The sequence below is a fragment of the Arachis stenosperma genome, chromosome 3 (genome assembly GCF_014773155.1).
Source record: "Arachis stenosperma cultivar V10309 chromosome 3, arast.V10309.gnm1.PFL2, whole genome shotgun sequence".
Lineage (NCBI taxonomy): Eukaryota > Viridiplantae > Streptophyta > Magnoliopsida > Fabales > Fabaceae > Arachis > Arachis stenosperma.
Genome location: NC_080379.1, coordinates 108,277,244 through 108,288,618, shown reverse-complemented (window position 1 = coordinate 108,288,618; position 11,375 = coordinate 108,277,244).

Sequence of the window (11,375 nt, the reverse complement as noted above, 5' to 3'; positions counted from 1 at the left end):
CTACCTCATTTCCCATCATGATGTAGTGAATCATCATAGCTCTTGGAATAGTGACTTCAGAGCGGTTACTTGTGGGGAGTATAGAACGCCCAATGAAGTCTAGCCATCCTCTAGCAATTGGCTTTAGGTTCGCCCCTTTCAGCTGGTTTGGCTTGCCTTTTGCATCCTCAATCCATTAAGTTACAGGCAGGCATATGTCCTCTAGGACTTTATCCAGCTTTGGGTTAGCTACCACCCTTCCTTTGAGGATTCAGGGTCATCCCTCTGTAAGGATAATTTGAAGATCTCTCTCACCCTATCCAGATGAAAATAGATAGTCTTCCCCCTGACCATAATGCGAAAAGTATAAAATGTTGTTCCATCTTTCTTTTGCTTATCTGTCATCCACAGATTTGCATAAAATTCATGGATCATGTTATATCCAATAGTAAACTATGGATTAGTTAGAATCTCCCAATCTCTCCTTCGAATTTTCTCTTGAATGTCTGGCTATTCTTCTTCCCCTAATTTGAAAACCACCTAAGGGATTACTGGCCTTTTACTAATTATCTTGTGACAATGTTCTTCATGTTGCTTGGTATAGAATCGAACAGATTTGAAAACAACTGTTGGGTTATCTTCTTTCTTGGAGTGGTCTTGCCACTTCTTGGAGCCATGGGTTTCGAATTTTTTATGAGAGAACAGGGCTCCTTCCACACAAAACTTAAAAGATTTGCTCGTTCTTGAGCAAAAGGGAAGAATAGAAGAAGAAGAAAAGTGAAGTAGAGGAGAAGAAGTGAATAGAATTTGAATGAGAGGTGGTGAGGGAGGGAGAGGGGGCATGGACACACATATATATATAGGGAAGGGGGGATTTCGAACTCAATCATAAAAGAAAGATAAATATTTCAAAAAAAAGAGATAAAGATAAGTTCTTAAACTAGAAAGATAAGAAAAAGATATGAAAAAAGATATAAAAGATATGAAGATTGTAGAAGGCTTAGAGAAGGGTGGTTGAATCTATGACCTTGTTTTATGTTACTGAAATAACCCTTTAATAAAAAGTTTCAATTCTGATTCTGTTTGAACTCAGCAGCGGAAAATTTATGAGACAATTTATTTTTGTCTTATGAATATCAGAAAACAGAACAGAGCAGGGAAGAGAGAAGCTGATACCATTATATATACTGGTTCAGTTGCCTTATGCAATGTAACCTACATCCAGTCTCTGACGATCGGATTTTCTATCGGTAAAGAAATTTAAAAATATAATCGCGTTGTAAGTATAGCTTCTAAACCAACAAAGAATCCTTTCTTACAAAAGTTTTTTTGTCACTTAAGCAAACCCAATAAAAATAAATAACCGAAGTATTCAAACCTCGGGTCATCTTCTCAAGGAATTGCAGGGAAGTATGATTTATTATTGGTTATGAAAAAAGATATATTTTATTTTGGGTTTTTGAAATAACTAACAAATAATTTAAATGACAAAAAAAATAAATTAATAATTAAGAAAACTCTTGGCAGGGTACGAAAATTAGAAGTCCTATCCTAGTTATCCTTATCAATTGTGATGAGAATTGCTCGTTGCTCTCACTTAGTCAACCTCTAATTATGAAGGTAAGTCAAGTGGATAAATCAATATGAATCCTCAAGTCCTAGTCAATTCCCAAAGAAAGACTAGAGTTAGTGGAATTCAAGTTAATTAGCAACTTCCAATTATCAATCAACAAAAGAGTTTGATAACTCAAGAGTCTCTAATTACTCAACCAAAGCCAAGAATATAGAAAGCTAAATAAAAATCATATATCTGAAATACCTCGAATTATATTAAATAGAAAGTTAGATTGAACCTAGGAATCCATAAACCAAATTGGCAACATCAAGTAATCAACTAAAGTGATAGAATAAATAAAAGTATAAGAAAACATAAAGTAAAGTAAAGGAATATTAAACCTGGAATTGAAAAGACGAAGAAATCCTAATCTTAAATCCTAATCCTAAGAGAGAGGAGAGAGCCTCTCTCTCTAAAAGCTACATCTAAAAACCTAAAATTATGGATTTGAAAGTTGTTTTTTCAATTGTTCTCTCATGAATGGATGCATTCCTCCACTTTATAGCCTCTAATCTGTGTTTTATGGGCTTGGATTTGTACCGAAAAAGGGTCTAGAAATTGCTGGGGGCGACATCTGTAATTTTCTGCACGTGGGGTCCATCACGCGTTCGCGTGGGTCACGCGTCCGCGTCATCTGGAGTTTTTTTCTTCCATGCGTCCGCGTCAGTCACGCTTCCGCGTCAATTGTGTTTCGCGCTAGTCACACGTCCGCATCGTCCATGCGTTCGCGTCACTGCCAATTCTTCAAAAACTCTATTTTGTGCGTTCCTTCCATTTTTGCGTGTTTTCTTTTTGTCCTCTAAGCCATTCCTGCCCTATAAAGCCTGAAAATACTCAACACACAGATCACGGCATCGAATGGTAATAAAGGATAATTAAATTTAACATTTTTAAGGCATATGAAACATATTTTCACATATATCATAAAATAAAGAAGGAATTGTAAAACCATGCAATTCATATGAATAAGTGGGTGAAGAATTGATAAAATCACTCAATTGAGCACAAGATAAATCATAAAATAGTGGTTTATCAACCTCCCCACACTTAAACATTAGCATGTCCTCATGCTAAGCTCAAGAGAAGCTATAAAGGAGTGAAGAAGAATGGTAGAGAGTATGAAATGCAACCTATCTATGTGAATGCAACTATATGCAACATGTTTCTACCTACTTGGTTTAAAAGTAAACAAATCCTTCAAGAACAGACATGAACTGAATTTTACTGATTCAAATCATAAAATAAGTAAACTTGCAAAAGAAAATAGCTCGTGAAATCCGGGAACAAAGAATCGAGCATCGAACCCTCACTGGAAGTGTATGCACTCTAATCACTCATGTGTTTAAGGTTCGATTCTCTCAATTCTCTACTAACCTTGCTTTATATGGCTTTCTCTTCATCTAACAATCAACAAAAATTTAATGCACTGATACACATATCAAGAGGTCTTTTAAGGGTCGTAATGGGGTTAGGGTCAAGGTAGGATTGTATTTGGTCAAGTGGACTAAAATCTGAATCCTTAATCAACTTAAACTTCCCACCTAACTTAGGACAATCCATGTAATTACAATGCAAAATTTAACTGCCCATTAACGATGTTTACCACACATTCATGCATCCCAAATTTAAGTACAACTCATATGCATTGATATTATTACTTAATTTGGGACATTTTGTCCCCTTTTTATTATTTGCTTTTTTTCTTTTCTTTTTCTCTCTCTTTTTTTTATTTCTCTTTTTCTTTTCTTAATCTATTTTTTCTTTCCTTTTTCAATGCATATAATTAAGGTATTGAATGCATAAACATGTTCTCAACATTTTTCATATTTTCACAGAAAGTCTAACATACTCAATTCCCAAACCAAAAGTTTCCAAACCCACTTTTCTCACACTTAATTCATGGCACTTTCACTAGTCTAAGATAATCAAGGATTCAAATTAAGGACATTATTGTTTTTCGCTTAGAGTTAGTGATGAGCTAAAGTAAAGAACAAAGGGGTAAAATAGGCCCAACATTGGTTTGCAAAGGATAATGAAAGGGTAAGGCCATATAGGTATGTAAGCTAAGTGAAACAAGGCCTCAATCATATAAGTGTGTGCATAAATTACACAATGGAAATATAGATTCAAGCAAGACAAAGATCACAATTTTAGAGAGAACAACACACACCAAAAAAATAAAATATTGGTTGATAAGATGCAACCAATCAAGTAGGCTCAAAATCTCACTGGTTTTGTATGTTCGATCTCTAAAACCATGTTCCAAAATAAAATTTCTTCAAACAAGTTTTTGGAAAAGTTTAATTCAAATTAGTGAAATGCTAAAAAAAGTTTCTTGAAAAAGAAAATATTACTTCAACCAAGTGGTAAAATATGCACAAAATCAAACAAACATGCAAATGCAACAACTAATTTAACAAAGAAAATTTAAACATTGGTATTGAGATAGGAAGTTACTAACCCACAAAAATCGGTATCGACCTCCCCATACTTAAAGATTGCACTGTCCTCGGTGCATGCTAAGATGTGTAAGTGGACGGGTTGCTTCAACTAATACTTTTCTCCAAAGATTGTGCAGGTAGACTTGTCTGTCGCCCCAGATAGAAGTTTTTTCTCTTTTTCCTTCTTCGGTGGCTAGCCTGAAAGAAGAGAAAAAGAAGAACAGGAACCCAAAAATAATAATAGAAAACAAATAAAATATGAGTGGGTAATGCCAATTAGTAAGGGTCTCAATTACATGGTAGCTACAAAATGTACGTGAGAAAGCAATAGAAGCACATGGCATACCAATGGTGCAAAATTTGCAACAAAGGGGAAGAAATAGTAGATAGTGAAAGACAATATAAATTCATGTCAATACAAAAGGAATACATGTATCATAAAAGATTGGCATCGACAGATAATTAATATCATCCAACAGTGTAATACAAGTCACTAAGCACCAAAATAGTACCAGAAAAGATACAACAGTGGAATAAGAACATTTAACATCAATGGTAAAATAACAACTTAGAGAAGAAAATAAGAATATGCACAAAATGAAAATGCAATGAATGAAAGTATGCAAATAAATTAAGTAAAATATAATGAGAGTGAAGAAGGATGAGAAGTTAAAGAGATAGAGAAGTAGAAAGTAAGAAAGGATAAGGAAGAAAGAAGGAATAAGAGTGAATTAAAAAGGGAGAAGAGAGAAATAGGATTGGGGAAAAGATAAGATATCTGGCGCTAATGGCTACTGTGCGTCGCATGTGATGCGAACGCGTGGGTCACGCATTCGCGTGATTTCCAAAATCTTCAAGTGACGCGGATGCGTCAGTCACGCGGACGCGTGACTTGATTTGCGGTAGTGGCGCGAGAGCAGCCGCGCGCTCGCACAACTCTCTGTCCCAAATGCCTATTTGCCAAAATTAAGGGTGACGCGTGCGCGTGGCTGACGCACACGCGTGGATGGCCTTACTTCCAAATTGACACGGACGCGTGAGGTACGCGTTCACGTGATGGGTCTTTGTGCTTCTAGCACCATTCCAGCCCCACTCCATCCTAACTCTTTGCCATGCACCCCTTTACGTCGATTTCACGAGGTCACGCGTGCGCGTGGGTGACGCGCACGCGTGGAGGGCTAGATTTGCAGACGACACAGACGCGTCAGGGACATGTTTGCGTGGGCGTGTTTGTTCTTGAGGCACGCCTCCAGCCATGCTCTTGTGTGACTTTCTATTTAATTCCCTTTTATCGCTAATTCTTCTTTGACGCGGACGCGTCAGCGACACTGGCGCGTCGCGTGCTTCCTCTCTTTTTTGTGTGCAGTATGCAGAATGCAATGCTGATATGGATGTTATGAATAATTCCAGGTTCAATAAAATAGAATAGAATAAAATAAAACTGAAAAACAAACAAAACAAAATAAAAATTGAAATTGAAAAAGGAACGATCATACCATGGTGGGTTGTCTCCCACCTAGCACTTTTAGTTAAAGTCCTTAAGTTGGACATTTGGTGAGCTCCCTGTTATGGTGGCTTGTGCTTGAATTCATCCAAAAATCTCCATCAATGTTTGGAATTCGAGTAGCCTCAAGGATCCCAAACTAGGCACAGAAAGCCTTCAAGCAAGTTAAAGCAAATGACAAGGCCCCAAGAGTATTGATTGCTAGACTTAATTTTGGGGTCCCAAATCTTGCTTTTGCACCCGTCTTCTTGTTGAGCAATATTGTTCCATCTGGGTGGCAAGCAGTCTGAATTCTCACTGAAGTGGCCAAACAACATCCTAAACCCATTCAATTGAGCTCTACACCAACCTTTGCGTTTAAACTTTGAGCACACAACCATGTTGAACCTTGCTTGATAACTCCAACTACTAACCATCTTCCTCTTACTCTTAATGCCACAAAGAGATCTAAGTTGACCATCCGTCTCCAGTAGCCCATATTCAAGTGGGAAAGTAAAGGATAAGGATAGGAATTTTACCTACTTGAACTTTGTGTTGGACGGTAATGGCCTTGGGAGAAGTGTTTCTAATAAATTTGCAAGCTCCATTCCCTTGTGCTCTTCTCTGACAACTTCCACCTCTTTGCAAGCTTCTTCAATTTCAACCTCTTCCTCTTGGTAGCTTTCTTTCGATTCTGATTCTTCTTCATTGTTCACCAATGGCATGGGAGGTTGTTCACCAATGGGAGAAGATTCAAATGTAGATAAGAATTCATTAATGATTGAATCCATCTCTTGATCGTCTCCTTCAAAGTCATGAACCATGATATGCCTTGGAGGTTGTACACCCTCCTCAACATCAAATTCAAACTCCTTAGAAGGGGGCTCTATGACTTGAGTTTCCCATGGAGGTTCCGCATCTCCTAAGTCTGTGACCACTTCATCTTATTCAACAATTTCGGCTTCCTCCAATTATTCCAATACAAAGTCATGCAGCTCATTGTTCACTAGAGTTTCTAGCTTCTCCTTTATACTGCGTTCTTCAATAGATTCTCCACATGAAGCCATGGGGGTTCCTTGAGTGTCCAAACTTTGGGAAGCTAATCGATTTAATACCTCGGTTAAGGCAGTTGTAAATTCTAGTGCATCCCTTTTCATATTCGCTTGCCCTTGAAGAAGACCACGAAGGATGTCATCCATTGGGGATTGGGGTGGATATGAGGGTTCATTATTTGGGAGGAAGGGTTCATGATAACAGGGTGGTTCCTCATGATAAGGATGTGGTGGTTTATCACTCTCCATCTTTTCCACTTGTTGCACTACACCCTTCAGTTCCTTGTTCTCAAATTGAGATTCTTTAGCCATGAGAGCTCTGGGTGCCATTCGGCTTACCGCTCGGTCCAATTGACGAAGGGTTGCTTGGAATTGATCCACTGTTTCCTTGAGACGGTCCCTTGACTCTTGTTCTGCTTGGATATCATAAGTAGGACCATAAGACTCTTGGATTGATGGATATGGATGCAGTGTATATGGAGGTAGTAGTTCTTGGGAATAATTGGGTTAGAATTGGGGTGGTTCTATGTATGGTTCGTTTGGCTCATAGTATTGTTGGTATGGTAGATATGGATTAGGATCATACGGGGGTGTTTGGTGGTAAGGGACTTGTGAGTATGGTGGTTCAAAGCTATGTTGAGGATGGGGTTCATAGGTGTATGGTGGTGGTTGTTGATAATCAAAAGAGCGCTCACCATAGCCATTATCTTGATATGCTTCTTGGAATGGCTCTTGGTCATAGTATGTTGGCGGAGGCTGTTGCCAAGAGGGTTGATCAAATCCCTATGGCTCTTCCCACCTTTGATTCTCTCATCCTTGATGCATGTTCTTATTGTAATCTCCTCTTCCTGCAACATGATTATAACCAAACTCATAGCCAAAGGGGTGAGAGTTCATAGTAGTAAGAGAAAATAAAAACAAAACTAATAAAAGTAAGCAACAAAGTCCTGAAACTAACAAAAACTAAAAAACAAGCATAAAAGAAATATTTACAATAACCAATAATAAGGCACACGTTTGCAATTCCCTGGAAACGGCACCATTTTGACGATCGGATTTTCTATCGCTAAAGAAATTTAAAAATATAATCGCGTTGTAAGTATAGCTTCTAAACCAATAGAGAATCCTTTTGTACATAAGTTTTGTTTGTCACTTAAGCAAACCCAATAAAAGTTTTGTTTGTCACTTAACCATTAAGCGAATGAAATTTTTGTTTTAGTGAGTAGGGCATATAAAACAAGAGTGTCAGTATAAGAAACCCTTTGACATGAACCACTTTGAGGAAGTATGATGTGGTTGACAATTCGGTGCAACTGAGTACGTTCATATCCTAGGGCTTTGTGAGTGGGTGTAATGCCATCAATCAAGGAAACATGTTCACAAATATGAGCCAAAGCATCCTTGAAAGAAATACCAACTCCTTCATCCCATTTAACAGAGGTATAAGCACAAACCCCAACATCAGTATGTGTCAATGAATCACTGATTGTTTTATTATTTAAAACAATATCTCGGCCCTTGACATAAGAATGTACACTGCCCTCATGATATGTCATGTTAGCATAAAACTCTTTTACCAAAAGAGGATACACATGCTTTTTGATGTTAAAAAGGTGCTTCCAGTCTAAAAATTCCAAATTTTCAACATATTGAAAATCTTTCTTTTTCAGGTTTAGCAAATTAGCAAGAAAAGAAGGACACAGGGTACGGTACTTATAACTCCTTCATAAAAGTCATTATTCATGGCAGACCTAAATCTATAAGGGTTATAGTTAGAGTTAGATGTCATGAATTGGGATTTATGAGCAAAAGTATCAATGTCTGGTTCTCTAACAGATTTGAGAGGGAGTCGAGTTTTACCTCTTTGAGAACGCAAGGGAACAGACCTTGTCTTAAGTTGAGTGGGCTCAGAGGTAGGTTCGGTAGCAGCTGGACGTTTCCCTTTTGATGAACTCGGCTTCGACGAGCTAGGTTTGTATGGAGGTTCCTTCGGAGGTGGCGTTGGCTTTGCTGGAGGAGGGAACCTTGATGGGTTCTTAGTACGAGCCATGGGATCAGACCGAGGAGGTGAGGTAGGAGGAGATGGAGATAGGGTGAAGGTTTGGTCCTGAGAGCGAGTTGAGGGTTTTGGTTTTGCAGTAAGCTTGTATATCTTTTCATGTGGTGGCTTTTGTGAAATGGTTTTCTTCTTCATTTGGTTGGTTTCTAAATTTGAAGGAAGAGAAGCAGTAAAGGTAGTGGGGAGAAACCAAAGGGTTGGAGGAGTTATGGAGGGAGAAGAAGTGTTAGTAACCGTACCCAAAAGAAAATTTCTTAAACCATGCAACTGCATCACTTCTGATTTGACTTGAAGGGACTTGACATCATAAAAAGAAAGATTTTATTTTATTTTAAAATTAAAGAGGAAATTAATTTTAAAATATAAAAAAGACTTTTTGGACTTAAGAAAATGAAATGAGAGATAAACTAAAGTAAACAGGCTAACAAGAACAAAACAAAAAAAAAAACTCATGTAACATTCATATTGGGCCCAGAGGTGGTTTGGATTAAGAAAACACATTGGACTACTCATGTTCAAATTTTTGAGGTTAGCCCAGCTAAATCTGCATGTGCAACAAGCCTAGAGAATGCTGATTGAAGAGAACATTCTTCACTTGCCCAAAATTGTCTCACACCTATATATGAGACAAAAACTCTAACAAACACATCTGTAATTTTCAAACAATTAATCATGGCTTAAAATCCTTAGACTAGTCCTAAGCATACAGAATTTTTCCTCAGCTAGTGGTTTTGTGAAAATATCTGCTAATTGTTCCTATGATTTAACATGCTAATATCCCCCTTTTGAACATGTTCTCTTATTGAGTGAAATTTCACTTCAATGTGCTGAGTCCTAGAGTGCAAAACTGGATTTTTAGAAATATTAATGGTACTCATATTATCACACAACAAGGGAATATTTTCAGCATTTAATTTGTAATCAGCAAACCGTGTTTTTAACCACATGAGCTGAGAACAACAAGAAGAAGCAGCTATATACTCAACCTCTGTAGTGGATAAAGCCACTGTTGGCTACTTCTTACTTGACCAAACATTCAAGGACTTTCCAAGAAAACAACATAAGCTTGATGTGCTCTGGTGCACGAAATTGTGATCTCAATGGCGCCAACAACTTGGTACGCACAATTGTAATCTCAACTCTTTTTCACAATTTTGCACAACTAACCAGCAAGTGTACTGGGTCGTCCAAGTAATAAACCTTACGTGAGTAAGGGTCGATCCCACGGAGATTGTCGGCTTGAAGCAAGCTATGGCCACCTTGTAAATCTCAGTCAGGTGGATTCAAATGGTTATGGAGTTTTGATAATTAAAATATAAATAAAACATAAAATAAAGATAGAGATACTTATGCAATTCATTGGTGGGAATTTCAAATAAGCGTATGGAGATGCGTTGTTCCTTCTGAATCTCTGCTTTCCTATTGCCTTCATTCAATCCTTCATACTCCTTTCTATGGCAAGCTGTATGTTGGGTGTCACCGTTGTCAATGGCTACTTCCCGTCCTCTCAGTAAAAATGGTCCTCTACGGTTTCTGTACGGCTAATTAACTATCAGATTGCTTGTCTCGGATGAAAAATACCATGCACAGATATCGTATGGCTAATCAGCTATTGGTTCTCGATCGTGTAGGAATAGGATTTACTATCCTTTTACGTCTGTCACCACGCCCTACAGTCACGAGTTTGAAGCTCGTCACAGTCATCCCATCCCAAATCCTACTCGAAATACCACAGACAAGGTTTAGACTTTTCGGATCTCAAGAATGCTGCCAATGGATTCTAGCCTATACCACGAAGACGCTAATCTCGGATTCAGATGCCCCATTGTCAGAGGGGAGTTGATGTGAATCGTTGATTAGAAACCCAAGAGATATACATTCAAGCTTGTCTTCATGTAGAACAGAAGTGGTTATCAATCACACGTTCATAAGTGAGAATGCTGATGTGTGTCACATAATCATCACATTCATCATGTTCTTGTGTGCAAATGGATATCTTAGAATAAGAATAAGCATGAATTGAATAGAAAACAATAGAACTTTGCATTAATACTCGAGGAATAGCAGAGCTCCACACCTTAATCTATGGTGTGTAGAAACTCCACCGTTGAAAATACATAAGTGAAAATAGGGTAGGCATGGCCGAATGGCCAGCCTCCCAAAATGTGAACAATGGTCCAAAGATGTTCGCAAAGCTCTCTAGTACAATAGTAAAAAATTCTATTATTACTAAACTAGTTACTAGGGTTACATAAATAAGTAAATAATGCAGAAATCCACCTCCGGGCCCACTTGGTGTGTGCTTGGGCTGAGCATTGAAACTTTCATGTGTAGAGGTCTTCTTTGGAGTTAAATGCCAGTTTGTAACTTATTTCTGGCATTTGACTCTAGCTTGCAACTTGTTTCTGGCATTTAACGCCAGAATAAGGCAGAAAGCTGGCGTTGAACGCCAGTTTGCATCATCTAAACTCGGAAAAAGTATAAACTATTATATATTGCTGGAAAGCCCTAGATGTCTACTTTCCAACGCAATTGAGAGCGCGCCATTTGAACTTCTGTAGCTCCAAAAAATCTATTTCCAGTACAGGAAGGTCAGAATCCAACAGCATCACCAGTCCTTTGTCAGCCTTTGACTCAGATTTTTGCTCAGGTCCCTCAATTTCAGCCAGAAAATACCTGAAATCATAGAAAAATACACAAACTCATAGTAAAGTCCAGAAGTATGATTTTTGCTTAAAAACTAATA